The 19,032-nt window shown below is 29.6% G+C and overlaps 1 pseudogene; it reads right to left on the bottom strand.

Annotated features, from left to right (window-relative positions):
• Positions 1-1,958: 1,958 nt before the first annotated feature.
• Positions 1,959-19,032, bottom strand: part of LOC113376437 — a 23,393-nt pseudogene continuing 6,319 nt past the window's right edge.

Raw genomic sequence — 19,032 nt, 5'->3', positions numbered from 1 at the left:
ATATATTAAAAGGGGTTTAGTTCAAAAACTATTTTTAGTAAAAAGTAGTTCCAATGAAATCTCAAAGTCCAATTTGATAACTTCACTTTATCGTAATTTTGACCTTCATAGGTATGTTTTCATATATACATAATTTTGAACTTTTGTGATTGTAATCTTAAAATATTTTTCTCCAAATACATTTAATCCATTTGACATTGATATATATCGGTACAGTTGTTAAATCAAGAAAATACAGTTGATGACTTACATTTACTAACACTATTGCTATTGAATACTCAGTCCTTGTATTTAGCTAATTTCACATGTTATACATTGTAATTTTTTCAATGATTTTTATAACAAACATCATAGCTTGATATTTCAATCACACATACAATAACTAGTGTAATTGTATTAATGTAGGTTAATGTAATATTTGCAAGTTTTATTCTTGCAGAAATATATAAATTGCCATCAATAAAGCATTTATAACTGATGTTATTTATTTGTCTGATGTGATTGTTAATTTAACAATTCTACATAATATATATGCATGTGTGTACCAGTAATAGTAAATTGATTACTTTTACTATTTCCGAAAATACTTATTTTATTCGACAGTAAGTTTTTGTATTTTTTATTCTTTTAATGTTGAACAATGAAAAATTCTTTCAATTAAATAAAACAGCGCCAGACTAGTAATTATTCTACACAAGAAATACATTTGTGCAATAACTCAATTTTCATTGTGGTAGAATTGTTCTGACCAAAATAAATATATTTTATAACAACTTATGATTAGTGACTATTAAGAGAACATTATCGAAACTGGTCCATGAAGGTATTAATATCTCAAATAATCTCAGTAATTAAGTAATACACATTGGTAGTTAGCAAATTTGTGAATTAATTCACTTTTGAATATAGCTAATGTAATCATATTTTTATGTACAAGGTAAGGCTTCAAAGTTTTCGTTTTTTTTTACGAAGATCCTAGCACGAATGTAATAATATAAGTAGTAGTCTTAAATTCTTACAGTATTACTTTGTAAAAGATTTGTGCAAGTACCTTAATAATAATTTTCGACAAGTATTCCTTGATGATATTACATATATGTATATATTATATATAAAAAGTATAAACGTACAATTTATTTATGTACTACATAATTTTCAGAAGTCGTATCGTATTATTTTAATTGATGTAAACCATTAAAGCAGCATCAAAATCATTGATATGGTAAATTACTTTAAACTTATTTCGTAATCAGCACTAAGGTAAAAATGCACGTTTTTATGTAATAGATTTGTAAAATATCTTATAAAACCATTTTTATAAATAGGAGAAATGCTCAATATATGTATATAATTATATATATATATATATATATATATATATATATATATATATATATATATATACAGTGGCGTCGGAACCGCGTGGGGTGTGTGGGCTTGAACCCACCCATCAACTTCAAAAAATGATATAGGCTAATACCTAAAAAAAAAAAAAAACGAGACCACTGGCTGTCTATCTAAAAAAAAAACGAGCCCACCCATCAAAAATTTGGTTCCGACGCCCACCCATCAACTTCAAAAAATTATATTGGCTAATACTTCTAAAAAAAAAAAAAAACGAGACCACTGGCTGTCTATCTAAAAAAAAAACGAGCCCACCCATCAAAAATTTGGTTCCGACGCCACTGATATATATATATATATATTTATATATATATATATATATATATATATATATATATATATATATAAGGTTGCAACATCTTATATTAAGATAGCTTTTTCTCATAATCGTTTGTGCACAACACTAAACATTATCTAATAAAAATCAGTATACTGTAAGGTACGATGAAACAAATCATTGCAAAACAAACAATTATCTTAAGATATACATATTGAGATTCTCAAAATAAATAAATTAATGAAAGATTTTTGGTAAACAAAAAATGCATCACAACTACTTTTTCTTAATTATCTAATGAAATGAATTAAACATACAATTCAGGAAGCATCAAGGTTGAACAATCATTACAAATACATGGGTTACATATGGTGTTTGCTACATATACAGCCATGGATGCTGGAGACACTCAGAAGCCGTTGCACGTTCGTTGGGGTCGAATGCGAGCATGGGCAGAAGAAAGTCTGTAAACTTCTGTGCATCCTCAGGATCCCATTCATATTTCTCTGTGAGAACTTCGAATAAACTCCAGGGTTTCAGACGCGTTATGTTACGTAGCTCGCCTGTAAAAATATTATTATAGTATTACATGTTAGCAATATGTAAATATCACTGAAGCAATACAGAATATATATAAAGCAAAAGTAGTTGATTAAATGCACTATTCATTTACAAACTTCTTCACCTTGACTGTTAAAGAAGACGTGGGAATATTTCCCAGAGAATGCTATATGCCTAGGAATTATTCCCAACAATTCAACTATGTGCGCTACGTGATCTTCATCTTTAGTGAAATCTACGCCAGCATGTGGTTCGAATAGATAGTCACCAGTCGCAAGTTCAAAAGCCATGCAAGCTGTGCTCCAGATATCAGTCGAAGTATCATATCCGGCGCCCAAAATCACCTCTAAAGAACGGTATTGCCTTGTTTGTATATCTTCCGTAAAGTGATGACGCTACAAAATAAATAATTTTTATTACTTAGCTATTCTACGGAAGTAAAATTTATTATTAAGAAAACATTTTTTAGCTAAAATAAAAATAATAAACTGTAAGTCCCATAGAAGAATAAATTCCATAAAATCACATATTAAAATAAACTAGTAAAATTGAACCATGAATAGATTGTAATAGGCAGATTATTTTCTATTTACATATATTAATTTAAATATTATAAACTTACTGTCCAGCAAGCATTTCCCAAATCAGCAATCTTCACGCCGAGATTCTCGCCCAATGCAGTGGGATCCACTATCTTATTTTCAATTGATCTCATACGCTTCACGAGTTTACCATCTTTATCCATATGGTTGGCTTCCTCGTGCTGCATAGCCGTCGCTAAATTAGCAACTTCCGAACATAAATAATCGAATGATTGGTTAGACGTTTGTTTGTAATCTTCGGCAATGTCCTTTCTAACGTCTGCCAGCTCAGCCTTAATAGATGATGAAATATCCATCAACGGTTTCGTTTTCTTGTTTAATATGGCCTCGTTTTCTTCTTTTAGTTTTTCTAAGGTTTTCGTCAAAGCCGTCAAACTTGGGGATGGCACATAATTCTCTTCCATTTTGCAGATCGCGCTATCAAATTTCGCACAATTATTCTCGTCGGTGAATTTTGATATAGAGGTTAATATCGCCTCCACTTTAGGATCCATTTTAATTGGTGTCTCTTCGGTATGTTCACTCGATCGGAATATTGGGGTTTAGTAATATCTAATTGCATTCCCTTTTCGGGTTGCATAACTACCATATCGCCTTTGGCTTCAGCGTTCATTTCGGAATTAACATTAGGAGTACTAGATTCTGTACTGTACAGATTCGAAACATCCTCACCTTTTGATGGAATTGTCAGACTCGTTGATGTCTCCTCCGCGCTCAGTGCTACATCAGTGGAACTACTGATGTCTTCAAATGGAGTAGGAGTCACATTATCACTTTTTATGGGGCTATCAGAACTGTCTATGGTACGAAAATCGATGTCCATAGTGTCGCATTTCGATCTGAATTTATCTATAGATTCACTAGAATCCATCTCACAATTGGGAGACTTTGACTTCTTATAAAGTGGCTCCATACTGACTGTAATTCAAATAAAATTTCAATACGTTGTTAGTTAATTCTAAACGGCTCAAAAATCCAAAAACTTAAAAAATATTTTTTGCTAACAAAATATGAAAAATGAAAATTAAACAATGTTCAACACAATAAAATGTATTTTGTCGTAAGGATACTGATAGGAGTAATACTTCAAAGGTATTAATACTCACCAAATGACTTTGGTAACTTAATACCCATTTTGTGCCATTGAGTTGCTTCGGCCGCCAACTGTCTAACGTATTCTTCTTCGGCACACATTAAAATATTTTCGGGTTTTATGTCCGTATGGATTATGTGACATTTAGTGTGTAAATAATCTAATGCTTCCAGAACCTGCATTTTTGTAATGATTTATATTATATATATATATATATATATATATATACATGTCTATATAGTATATATATATTGCTGGATGCATATATAGCATACATTAAAATTATAATTTATTTGAATTTTATATCATAATATCTATTTTACCTGTCTTATTATCACACGAACACTGCTAAGAGGAATGCCTTGATACCGGCTATGTATAATAAGTTTTAATAGATTATGGCCTAAAACTTCAAACACCATGCATATATGTGTGCCATTGACACCACATATCTTAAAATCGTCCAACAATTGCACTGTTTTATTTCGTTTGACATCAGCTGTATCGGCTTCTCTCACCTGTAAAAATAGTATAAGATCATTTCATCATAATTAAGATGTTTCACGGTTTAGAGTTTTGAATTAATGTAAAAAAAATCATTCCAAATATATTTAATATATATTGTTCCAGTAAACGTTTTTAGATTTAAACATTTTAAGTTTTAGCAGGTATATATATATATATATATATATATATATATTGCTGGATGCATATATAGCATACATTAAAATTATAATTTATTTGAATTTCATATCATAATATCTATTTTACCTGTCTTATTATCACACGAACACTGCTAAGAGGAATGCCTTGATACCGGCTATGTATAATAAGTTTTAATAGATTATGGCCTAAAACTTCAAACACCATGCATATATGTGTGCCATTAACACCACATATCTTAAAATCGTCCAACAATTGCACTGTTTTATTTCGTTTGACATCAGCTGTATCGGCTTCTCTCACCTGTAAAAATAGTATAAGATCATTTCATCAAAATTAATATTTCGCGGTTTAGAGTTTTGAATTAATGTAAAAAAAACATTCCAAATATATTTAATATATATTGTTCCAGTAAACGTTTTTAGATTTAAACATTTTAAGTTTTAGCAGGTAAATAATTCTAAAACTTACGCATCTTAGTAGTTTTATCTCATCTAGAGCTGTCTCCGTATAATGCTTGGCACTCTTCACAACTTTCAGAGCCACAAATTTTTTGCTCCTAGCGGGTTAAAATTTATCAAAATTTTGACATTAGTAATAAGTTTTCATTTACAACATGAAAAAATATTTTGTTAAAATTTCAAATGTATAATGATCAATAATTTAGTGCTTGTGGGTTTTGTGGTGGACATCACCAACGGCTACGAGAAACGATTTAGATTTAGAAAGATATTATTACAAGCCAAATTTAAAATTTTTGAATAAGATAATAATATTTATGATGATAATGTTGTAATAATTTAATATTATCTATTGTATTTTTTTATTTAGCACGACAATATTCCAAGAACTAAAGGATATGTTATCAAAAATGTATTTACTTCAAATCCCAGCAAAGCCAAACTGTGGAGAAATGCCCCCAACCCAATTTTCGCACAACATGATATCTCTGGTTGTATAAGTCGCCAATTTTAACTGGATGGTAGCCTCCACGGCAATAGTCACGTGGATCTTCCTGTTCTTCATCCGATGTCTGAAAGTCATCTTCATTAGTCTCAGCATTGTCCGTGCAGGAAAATTGGCGCGGCTCCGAACTACAAATAGATATGGTTGATTAAATTTTTATATTATTGCATTATAAATTTACAAAATTTTAGATATAACTTGTCTTTTAAAGTTTAACGAAAAATTAGCTTAAGTCCGTAATACTCATTGAGTATTTCAAATAAAAAAAAAAAAACAATACGCTTTTACCAGGGGCGTAGCTAAGGAGTCTCACAACGTATAAGTATATATAAGTAAAATCTTATGAAAATCCTCACTCATTATCAATATATATTAGTTTTCCAAAAAAATTAAAAAAAAATTTTGGGAAGCTGTGAGCGAATGATAATAACATAAATAAATATTTTTTTTTAAATTTGTGAGAAACATTTACCCTTCAAGTCACGCTACGCCTCTGACTTTTAAATATGTCGTACATACTCATACACAAATTAACAGTTTCTTCAACTTTGATAAAATAGGTTCACTGCAATTGATCATTGTTTAGTTAGTATTAGATTTGTAGGGTGTTACAGAAAACGGATGCAGTCAGTCATTCATTGTTTTAAATCAGAATCTTACAAAACACGACCACACGTACTCATGTGCTTGTTAAATGAAGCTGGGTGTTTATATTTCACAACATATTTCAGATTCAGAAGTCACAAAGATCTACAAGCCACTTCACTGCTCTAAATTTGCAAATTAATTTTAGAAATGGTGGTAAAAGTAAACATATTTTTTGAGAAATGATCTAAATAGCTAATAAAAACGTTTTAGTAAGTGATCGATCGTTGAAAAAGAATGTGATTGCTTTATCAATAAAACATAGATTTCGTTATATAGGTTGCAATATATGAATGAAATCCTGGATATTTTAAAGCATCATTATATTTCGACATAAAATTCTATGTCACCATCAGCACAAAAATCTTAAATATACAGAATCTGAATTTGCCTTGGATGGATAGATTGCTCTGTGTTCTGGAAAAACAAATTATTTAAAAAGTTATTGCTGACGGTGTAGTATTACGTGCAAATCTTATAATATAAATATCAATAGACATAGAACTTTATGTCAAAACGTCAGAAAAAATAACTTTAATCTTTTTTACTGATGTTATGCCCTCCAAGATTTCTTTCTTACATTTCAACATCAAAACTATCTATTCTATGTATATATATATATATATATATATATATATATATATATATCAGAGCGGTTCGATTTAAAAGTCGCTTAGGCACATATGATTTTTGGATACTAGAAATCAAAATAAGATACTTTGCCGAAGAAATCATATCTCTAAAATGAATTCTGATGTCTCGTGCATTGACCCAAAGATAAGGGTTGAATTTTGAAAAACCCCGTTTTGGCCCATTTAGAGCGTCCCAATAGTGTCCAAATGTATGAGCGACTCCACTAACTTCTGAAGGCCGATCTACCCATGCCCATCGTTACCCCATAAGATCTTATTTTGATCCCTATTATCCAAAAATCGTATGTGCCTATGCGACTTTTTTATCCATACAAATTGACCCGCCCTAATATATATACACACAACACACACACATGTATATGTGTGTATGTGTGTGTGGGTGGGCGTGGGTGTGTGAGTGTGTGGGTTATATTTAATAACACAATTTCAAAACTTATTGTATTAGTATCAATCATTTTATTTAGCAATTATTTGTTAATACATAATTTTCACACAGTCTTGATCAAAAATGTATTGGTAGTATTGCTAAAACAATAATTAACTTAGTGTGTAATCCATGTGCAGTCGCATGACATAAAATCCATTAAGAACCACATATTTTGAGAAATTATGAGATAAGAAATTCACACATTAGAATGATATATTAAAAGTGCCTGAAATTGCTCCATTAGTCAATAATTCTTTGCTGTTAGTTGTCCCACTATAGGCAGAAGGCAACTCACATAAGCGGTGCACATATTAAAAGCATTGTTTAAAAAAACCGCACCATATACGTTTTCCCAGCACAGGTCCAGCAGAGACGCACTTCCTCTTGATAGAATTCTGCTTCTCGATGCATGATTGTGTTTTCATCGAACTATCAGGCCCCTTATCACTTTTCATTGGTGCAGATGTTTTGGAAGTATTTGAAGAAATAGGTGTTGAACCCAGGTCCCATAATTCGACATCGTTTCGTAAACTATGATGCGTCTTCGAAGGAAATAAACCGCCTGATATCACACGCACTCCTAAGCCATGAGAAAATATCGCTAAAATCGCAATGAACGATATTATTTGCAGACATCCACATCCATAGTGGGTCAGCCAATCGAATTCTTCTTCATAACTATTGGTGTAGCCATAAAACCAAGAGGTGCCATCATCTTTTGGTTGACTTTTCGGCATTACTCCAGTTGTGGATGTTCCGTGTTCCAGTATGGTCAAATCCAACCATTTTTGCAAGTTTTTCGTTGTGAATCGACTTGCTGAGACCCGCTGACATTGTTGTGTGTCGTAAGGCGACTGCTGTGGCGAACGAACCCAACCCGGAAGTGCTAATATTGAATCAGTAAATATTTTTGAAGATCATTGTTAAAACAAAGAGTTATTGAAAATTTGGTAACATTCATGGCAAAATCAAGACACAATTGTAATATGATATCTATGAATAAATAGACAAATTTTCAGTTCACAATACTCAAATTGTATTCGTTCCTGGCAATCAGAAAAATCCTTAGCCATATTCTTTTAAATTGTGGCATAATTATTAATATAATAAATTATGAGGCTCTGAATATTTGACGGTAATTAAAATTATTAATTTGAAGAAATAAAAAAATTGAAGAAAATATTCAAGTATTAAGTTTAGATAAATTTAATTAAGTTTCGAGAGGGAATGTATTCGAGTGAAATGCAGATTGTAGATCAAAAGCGTTCTGTTTACATATGTATTAGTAATATGGTTATGTGCACGTGTAATTAATACAGAGAATTAATTCTCCATTTGAATTTAATTTACTTTGCTCTGGAAGTAATAAAATTCCCAACAATAATAATAATATTGGATTAAAAGTTTTCATATAGAGAAAAAAATTATATTTATATTAATAAATCGATAGTAAATTAATAATATAAATTTACAATAATTCAAACCATTATAGATCAAAACAAATATAGATGTTTGTTTTCTTTTTAACATATGCCATACCAAATCGTTCATTAATATTTTGTTTTTGACAGAAAGCCTGATTTATTTTTTTATGATTGGATTCTATATTCATAAGACGAACATAAATCAATATAATATACATGCATGTATGTGCATACGCCAATAATATATATATACCATATGTTATTCATTGCGACTTAAGTGAAGATTTTAGCTGATATTAGCTAGTTTTTGTATAAATGAATATACCGTTTCTAAAAAAATCAATATCGAAGTATATCGTGTGTCTATGCAATCAAGGCATACTGACGTGAAAGTTGTGCATAAAAATGCATTGATGTTTGTTTAGAAAAATAGCGCGTTCTGTGAAAAAATAGAAAATTCATGACGCACACTATTCTTGGTAATTTCTTCAGCAGTTACTTAAAATGTTTATATCATGAATCATGCTTGGTGCTAAGTTATTATAATTTCTGGTGGTAATAAAATTAAACAAATTGATTATGGCTAGTCATTCCAACATTTATTATATAAATAAGCGATAAATATTTGATAAGCTGCATTAATTGCGGTAAGGCAAATCGTGCAATAAATGCAAATATTTTTGACGAAATGTTATGGCATGATATTTATTATCAAATTGTAAATACTTCATTGTTCAATAGAAAAACTAAATTTCTGATATTGGCAATATCAATGGAATGCAAACTTGTTAAATCTAGCGTATTTCTCATGCTCTAATCAACTAACTAATGAGGTATTTGAAAACAATAGGAAATTGTTTATAATTTGATTTATATAAATAGAAACGTTAAATGTGTCGTAATCAATATAACAAAGCATTAATTAACAAGGCCGATAAATTCAATGAAGAAAAACATTAATCAGCATATATCAGTTATTATTATGCAACAAATAACTGCCTACGATTAAAAATATTATTTTCTTATTTGATGAAATGTCTACAAATCACTGACACGTTTAGCTAAATAAAATCGTATAGTTTCATGCATCGTTGCACGTTTTAATAAAAAATAAATGAAACTAAGTCGACCTGAATCAGATTAATAGAATTTACAACGTAAATAGAAAAATCCTTGCTTTTAGACGCTAATTAATTTCACTCCTCTTTATTCTCTTTAAAGAGATTTAGATTAGGCTATATATGGTAAAATTCACTGATCACCAAAATATATAAGAAAATACAAGAATTATCTTCGAAAAAACACTTCCAATAATTAAATCAAACAACAATAATCGATATCTATCTGTACCAAACCAAATAAAAAATTATATTCTAAGATCTTGCTATGAAAGTTCTTAATAATTGAAGACATACATAAATATTTTTTATCTTTATACGCTTACATATTTATATTAATATGTATGTATATTTAAAATGTTTTGCGATCATGAATCTGTAAAATATATGTAAAAATCATATTTTGCTTGTTATCAAGTCAATTGATGTTTTTTAGCCTTGGCTTCCAAACAACATTTAATATCGAACAAAATCAATATCTATAATTGTAATTTAAAGAAAGCAATAGATTTACACATTGTAAAGAACTCTACAAATACTTTAAGCTCAAATTCGGTACAAAAAATTCAATCATAATCGCATGAAATTATATATTTGATTTTAGTATTATCATTAGTATTTTAGTATTTTATTTCATATTTGTATTTCAAGAACAATTTCATTATACAGTCAATCCTCCGATAACGCGGTGCTTTGGGAAACGTTACTCTTTCTAAAAAAAATCAGACTGAAATTTTTATTGGAAAACACGTTACAAATCTAACAAATATCGCTTGATCCTTTAATTTCATAATCAGATTTTTTATTTTTTACATTTTATAAATACGATATCCCTGATGATAAATTATAAGCATTAGATGTCACATTAGTATTAAATAACTTCTGTTTCAAGTACAAAATAATAATCATGCCACCAATTATGTAGTATTAATTACAAGTCAAGTTTCTCGACCAAATTTTAAATGTTATCACCGCGAGAAGATATCATATTACAGTATCCCACAATATATTTTTCTTAAATAAAGCCATTTGTTAATAATATAAATAATCGGCAGGATGCATTCGCAGGAAACAATTTATTTTAATTAACCTAGTTCTATAAAATGTCTCAAAGCACTGCAAGAAAAGCGACTATGTGATTTTATTTCGCAAATAAAAAAAAAATTGCTTATAATAATTTATCTCCTTAATTAAAAATTTACCGTTTTTAAAAAACAAAAGTTGTATATAGATGTGTATTTATTGAAGAAATGATAAGAAAAACCAACGGTGAGTGATGTAAAATATAAAATATAACTGCTGGTATATAAATATATGAATATTGAACATTTTGGCTTCTCTACAATTCAGGAATGAACAAAGATAAACACAATAAATGTTTATATCAATGAAATCATATTAGTAGTTATGTCAATTAAAATTTGGGTACGATATGTTATATTTCTAATTGTAATCATTATAAAAATGGCAAAAGCTGCATATATTTTTAAAACTCTTATTTCAATGATATAATTCGTAAAACACAGCTGATCGTTCATTACTGTTTTTTTAATCAACATCCATAAATGGTTAATTATAGATAAGTGTGAAAAGGCAGGGATAAGAAATGCATCTTAGGCAGGTCATCAGATCAAAGGTTATCAAAATTTTAAAACTTTTTTCATAAAACTTTGATGGCCAAAAGTTCAGCCGTGCAGTTATTATAATGTAAATATGAAATAAACAAATTTCACAAAACGTAACAATCAGATACAATTAAAGGGTATAAAAACACTACAATTATTTATTTAGTTTCGTTATGGAAATAATATATTTATAAAGTTTGGAGCGTAGAGTTGTTTGAAATAGAGTGCACATATATCAATATCGTAAATCAATAACGTATAATCAATGTATTAATTAATTAAAACAATATTATTATTGATTCAATATTAACGTCAAATAAAATAAACAATCTTCAAGAAATTGTTTGGCAGTTAGAGAAAACTGGGTACGGTTGTCCCAGGGTCAGTAGTGGCATTGGTCATAAAAGCTGAACTATAGTGATTATGAGATAGGGTCCAAAGGGAGAAAGATGAAGTATGATTGTTCGAACAAGTTCCAGTATTGCTTTCAGTCAGTGCCTTACAGTTTTTATGCTCGAATTATTTTAATAATAACTGTTAATTGTAATAACAGATAGATCACTTTGTTTGTTATTTTTCTGTAAGTTGAACATTAGTAGTTATTTACCAGCAATTAGTTTTTGCTTAGATAAGTTAGTTTAGTCATAATGTGTGCTTTGGGTACGGTTGTGACAAATATATATACTCTTGTGACATGTAATTTTTGTCCATTTTAAACGAAGATTAAACAGATTAAAACTAACTAACTTAACTAAGACAAAATACCAAAAAGAAAGAAAAAGAAAAATTCAATTAAAAAAAAGATTTTATAAAGAACTCTGTTAACGTTGTTTAAAAAACTATGGTTTGTTATATATTGTTATATTTTATTCATTAGCTTTGTTCAAATGTTTATGTTGCGTTGTGGTACATATTTTTATTATTAACGACAATAAAAGTCATTATAAACCATTTTGGTGTTTATAGTTATTGTATTTTAACCTATTTTTATGCATGTTACAACCGTCCCTGGAATGTAGACTTTTGTGACACTCGCCCTTTTCTTGTATAATTTGATTTTATGACAAATCTATCGTGTTTAAGAACAATACAATAATACCCCGTTTAACGCCGTATCATTTAGCGCAATTTCGGTTTAGAGCTCTGTTATTTCAACCCAGGTTTTCAAAGGATAAATGAGGAAGATGTCAAAGAATTAATTCAAAAAGCAGCGCACACTTTCTTATGGTGAAAAATGGATGACACTTGTAAAAAGGAGTTTGTTTACCATAACTGAAATAATGAATCAATTCATTGAAAATTATCCCAATTTTGACAAGAGCTTAAAAGTAAAGCATGGTATTAGAGATGCTCAATCCGTTCATGAAGAACTTTTAACAGGAAAACGTAAAACAAAGGCAAACAACATTAGATGCTTTTGTCACAAAAAGGCAAAACAGTGAAAACGTGGAAGGCTAACTAAATATGAGTGGCTTAGAATTTTATTTGTTTTTCAAGAATATTCGTTTTGGTATTTATATTTTGTTTTTGTTTTTGTTTTTGCAAGAAATAACAATGTGGTATTAATTTGGGCTTTAAAAAATAAATGTTTGGTTTTATTTTGAAAAAAAAAACATAGTTTTTAAATTTAATACCGATCCAATTTTTCAATATTGGCTAGCTCAATATTTACATGTAAAGATAGCCTCGTTTAACGCGGTTTCGCATTGCGCTCTACTTTGATGGAACGTATGCCCCGCGTTAAACGGGGTATTCCTGTATTTTAATATTTCTCCGAAAACAAATGTTCAAATTACTCCTAGCTGGTAAATTAAAAAAACTTTTTGCTGGTAAAAAAGGTGGCACAACCGTACCCAGTCTCCCCTACTGTAAAAATTAGATCGCATCGTAGCAAAAATAGTTTCAAAATTCAGGTTAAAATTACTACATCATTTGTTTAATTAAGAGGCACAACTAGTGTGAAATTTCGAAAAAATCAATTTTTGTTTTTTAAAAACAACATATTAAAATTTCAAATCGATATCTCAAATAGTTTTTGAGTTAAAGCTATTTATAAAGTATATATATATATATAGTATATAGCACAACGATCATTTTATCTTTAAACGCGTTTTTCTCGAAACAGCATTTTCCGAATTTGCTGCAGTGTTTACTCAAAAACAAATAATCCGATCACTATCAATTTTTTTTACATGTTCTTTATATAGTTCTCCGTAAAATGAACTATCGATTTTTTGATCGAATCAAAAATCGAATTTTGGCAGTCGAAAAACGACCAAAACTTTGGGTAAAATTCGACTTTTTTTTAAAACGCCGCCATTTTGTCAATTTTTGATTTATTTTTTTTATCGTAGTTCATTTTACAGACAATATTATCTAGTTTAACGAGAATTTTTTTTTTTTTTATTTCATCCACGTAGAAGGCCGGAATCACTGCAGCAGTTAAGGGCCTTTTTTTGTCGCGCCGTTGGAGATCGACGATAACTTAAAAAATATTTAATTTTTTTCTTCAAAAATTTTACTATGTATTCTTAAAACATGTATAAATATATTTCTAAAATTTTGAAATGATTGATTAAGTAGTTTTTTTAATATAAATTCCCAAAAATCACCTTTTTTTAGGCGATTACACTAGTTGTGCCCCCCGAATGCCCTAAATAAAAATACAGTAGAACCTCGATTATCCGGACCTCGGTTATACAGATTCGCGATTATCTGGACATTTTCGCGTCGGAACTTGCATATTCTGATGTGCATATATACATTAATACACTCTCTGTTTTGACGTGCATATATACATTTTTAAAGGGTGGTAAAGATAAAAGATAAAATAAATATTGTAGAATCATTAAAAAAGGCGAAACCGGCCGTAAGTTAGCTGATAGGTATGGTGTAGTGTAGATACATCCACTATAAGCGATATTAAAAAGAATGCCGATCCAATTTTGTCGTACACTTGCAAGTTAGATAGTGAAGATGGGAGTGAAAATCGGAAAATGGTGAAGAGACCGAAAAATAAACTCTTAGAAAAAGCTCAGTGGGTAGTTATCCTTCTCACGCCATTTTCCATAATTGTCAAAAATTTTAGCCTAATGTACATTGTATAGATTGCTATGATAAATAAACAAAAAAAAAAAAAAAAAAAGAAAAAGCTCTATATTGTTGGTTTTTACAAAAACGATCAACAAATTATTTGTAAATTATTTGTAAGCAACTTTTCTTCTTCATTGCCACCTGAATATTTTTTATATGATTAATATAATATGTATAATGTAATTTACGAAAATATGTAAGTGTTAATTTTCTAATAAACATCGATTTTTATTGATATCTATGTATGCATTTGTTATTTTTGATAAACAAAACATTATTCATCATAATTTGGATTATCCGGATTTTCGATTATCCGGATGCCTATCGACAACAATTAGTCCGGATAATCGAGGTTCTACTGTAGTATAAATAAATAAGCAAGCAAAATCATTCAAAGCGCGTGGCTGGAATAGGATCAGAAAAATGTTTGCGGCTCTAGATGATTTTGGCTAAAATAAATAAATAAAAACCGATGTATTTATTTAGACAGATCAACCGGTAATACTCACGCAAGTCACACTTTCTGCTCGTTCGACTTCCCATTCAGTCAGCGTTTTTGCACAAAACAAATCTCAGCGCGGTCACAATTGGCCCGCTGCTCACGATCGGTCGATATCTATGACGTGCATTACGACGCGCGGTTTGCGTCAACGGACGGACAGACGGACGGACAGATTGACGAATGGACAATAGTGTACTGTTAATTAACAGAATTATTCCTTAATTATCCACTGGCGAAAATAAGCTCAGGTTCGACCTATCTCAACAATGTTACACTGGGCAGCATTTTGCTGCGCTTGCGATATAGGCTATTCACAATATCGCATCAAAGTAATTACCTGGCAGATAATTATATGACACTTGATATCCATGAATTCTACGATTACTTCAATTTTATCACTTATTCTGCACTAGAACAAACATAGCATGTATGCATATTAAAAAATATACATACGAGGTGTGTTCAAAAAGTACCCGGAATTACTAATAATTAAATTTCGCGGGTCTGGAGTGTCTGATTGTCAAAAATTTTTTTTTATTGTGTTGGTATACATGCCCCTAAAGTATGATGAAATTTTCAGCTATATTCACTGTTTACTTTGTCTGTGGTAGTCGCTAAGGTTCGACGTGTTTTTCTGAGCTCGGCGATTTTTACAATGGAAGAATTGAAAAGTCAAAGAATTTGTATTAAATTTTGCGTAAAAAATGAAATAAAGTGTTGCAAAGTGCAAAAATTCACCAGATATGGCTCCGTGTGACTTTTTCCTATTCCCAAAGTTGAAGAGACCCATGAAAGGACGGCGGTTTTCCTCGATTGAAGAAAATCGCTGAGAGTGCTCAAGGACATATCAAAAAGTGAATATCAAGGGTGCTTCGAAAATTGGAAAAAACGCTGGCATAAGTGTATTATATCTGGGGGGGACTACTTTGAAGGGGACCACATTAATGTAGACGAATAAATAAATATTTTTTTGAAAAAACGAAAATTCCGGGTACTTTTTGAACAGACCTCGTATACAAATTATGAATATATATATATATATATATATATATATATATATATATATATATATATACACCTAAGTCTGTTTTTACACGGTCTTTTTGTACACGGTTTTGATATAACACTGTTTGAAAATTGAATATTTTTAATTTTTTTACACGATTTTATTCCATTTAGCACGATTTTAAATGTTATGTACTTAATTTTTTTTTGTCAAATTTAATTTTTGCGAAGTACGTTGATATCACAAAAAAGTATTTATAAAAGAAAAAAGTCTGAAACCATCGATAGTATCGATAGTTAGCTTAAAGATTTAAGTGAATTCCCCTTTAGCGCGTACAAACAATTATTATTATTATTATTATTATTATTATTATTATTATTATTATTATTATATTATATTACTTTTAACATTAGAGTGCATATCTTTTTTATCATTAATTACTATGCTTGTGAAAATAAGCATTATATATTTGATTTAATAAAATAAACATGAATTCTTGTTCTTAAAAATTCTTGTTTTTCACTAATTTTAATAGGTTTTAGAGATTAGGAACAAATCACCCATTTTTGTATAAGATCAATGTCTTTTTTTACACGGTTTTCTTTTTTACACGGCTTCTTCTGGAACCAATCTACCGTGTGAAAACAGACTTAGGTGTATATATATATATATATACAGGGCCGGTCCTACCTTGAATGCAATGCATGCAAAAAATGCGGGCGCACGCCTTAGGGGGCGCCAAAACGAGGTTCGGAAATGAAATTTATAATATATTATTTATATATTTTTTTGAATATAAAATCTAAAATACTTAATAGATTATAACCTACGAAAGTTTAAATTAATTATTGGGCGTTATTGGTGAAAAAAGGCGAACTCATTTACTGCAATAATACGTATACAAATATAATTTGTTTGTTTCAGTATAGTTAAGGAAATATGTAATTTTTTTTTGCATCTTTTACTAATCTTTGGACAATAATTTAAAAATAAGTTAATAGTTTAACTTTAAAACAACAATCTGATACTCTCAATCTGATGGGAAAGTAAAGCTGGATATAATTCGGCCCTTACGATACCAATAAGGAGAAGTTTACGATGCAATTTTGGATATTGTGAATAGTGAAAAAATAAATTAAAATAAAATTTAATTTAAAACTTGAAATACGAGTGTTATATTTAAAAATCAAAGACTAGTTTTTTTTTTTTGCTCTTTTGGCGTGATTTGCTCTATAGAATAAATCGCGTAATAAATAAGTTAAACGTTTCAAAGCCTAAATATTAATATTACCCATACGTTAAAAAATATTTGATTATGATCAACCCGCGAATCGTCTCGATTTTCTAAATAAATTTAAAATCAATGTATTCTATGCGCTTTTAGATTATATCTAATTTTTTGTGTACTAAATCCAGAATGATTAAAAATTAATTAAAAAACTTAACGTAAATGTTTATATAATTTTTAAATAAAACTGGTAAAACAGTTAAAATTATTGGGGGGGGGCGCTAGAACAAATCTTGCATGCGGGCGCTGAGGACCCCAGGACCGGCCCTGTATATATATATATATATATATATATATATATGAATAAATTGTAATCTATGTATGTTTTATGATAACCAATTCCGGTATAGATCAACTTATTTCGTTCAACTCAACTGATCTGCCAGCCTTAGCGTCTACTTAGTAGAATATGCAATAAATCCTTCGATAGGCATATGCAATACTCAAATTATATTATTTTTCAATAATCCAAATAATTAAAATTATTCAGTACAATGTGCCAATATAATTTCATTTGATGGTTAAATTTAAGAGATATTGTAATTTTGGCACGAAATGCTTGGACTATAAGAAATTGATTTCCCAGTATATATAGGACCAGTATAATGTCAGTTTTTCAAAGAAAATAAAAGTAGTATAAATAAATTATATCGAGAAATCCTTCGATAGGTACATGTAATTCCCAAATTGTATTATTTTTCAATAATCCAAATAATTAAAATTATTCAGTACAATGAGCCAATATAATTTCATTTGATGGTTAAATTAAGAGATATTGTAATTTTGGCACGAAATGCTTGGACTATAAGAAATTGATTTGCCAGCATATATAGGACCAGTATAATGCCAGTTTTTTCAAAGAAAATAAAAGCAGTATAAATAAATTATATCGAGAAATCCTTCGATAGGTACATGTAATTCCCAAATTATATTATTTTTCAATAATCCAAATAATTAAAATTATTCAGTACAATAGAGCCAATATAATTTCATTTGATGGGTTAAATTTAAGAGATATTGTAATTTTGGCACGAAATGCGTGGACTATAAGAAATTCATTTCCCAGTATATATAGGCCATTACAAAAGTAGTAAACATAAATTATGTACAGAAACCCTTGCCATATATAATTGACGTAACTAATATAACAAATATTAACACTTTACACACTTCCCATGAAGCTCACAAAGATTCTGAAAGCACTGTTGAATGGTTTAAGATTTGTAAGTGTTTTTGTTGGCACAATTGATATTCAAATCCTCCTAAATAATTTTCATTCAGTATTTCCAATATCTCCAGTAAGCAAATCACTTTGTGTGTTCACCATAATGCACCAAAATATCACTTAAATTAACAACAGCCATGCTGTAACAATAATTGCACTAATAATTAGTGTAGTTGTGTTAACCCACGATAAAAAAAATCACTGATGAGAAAATAATGTGAGAAAAATATTTGGACAAACAGTTCATGAGATGACCATAAGACGGATAGTATTGAATGAACCCTATAGCAGCAGTTTGATGAATGATAATAATCCCATGATTGCTTATGTCGCTGCTGGCGCACGACACACGCGACGATACGCAACTAGTTGCGATGCATCTGACCGCCAATTGCAACCGCCTCGATAGCAAATTAATTTCAATCATTAGCAACATTGATATATTTGACAATGACACAGG

The sequence above is a fragment of the Ctenocephalides felis genome, unplaced genomic scaffold (assembly GCF_003426905.1).
Source record: "Ctenocephalides felis isolate EL2017-DRISC unplaced genomic scaffold, ASM342690v1 CF-g0.4_SCAFFOLD_01886, whole genome shotgun sequence".
Lineage (NCBI taxonomy): Eukaryota > Metazoa > Arthropoda > Insecta > Siphonaptera > Pulicidae > Ctenocephalides > Ctenocephalides felis.
Note: the sequence above shows the minus strand (reverse complement) of the source record. Positions and strands in the feature narration are given on the sequence as shown.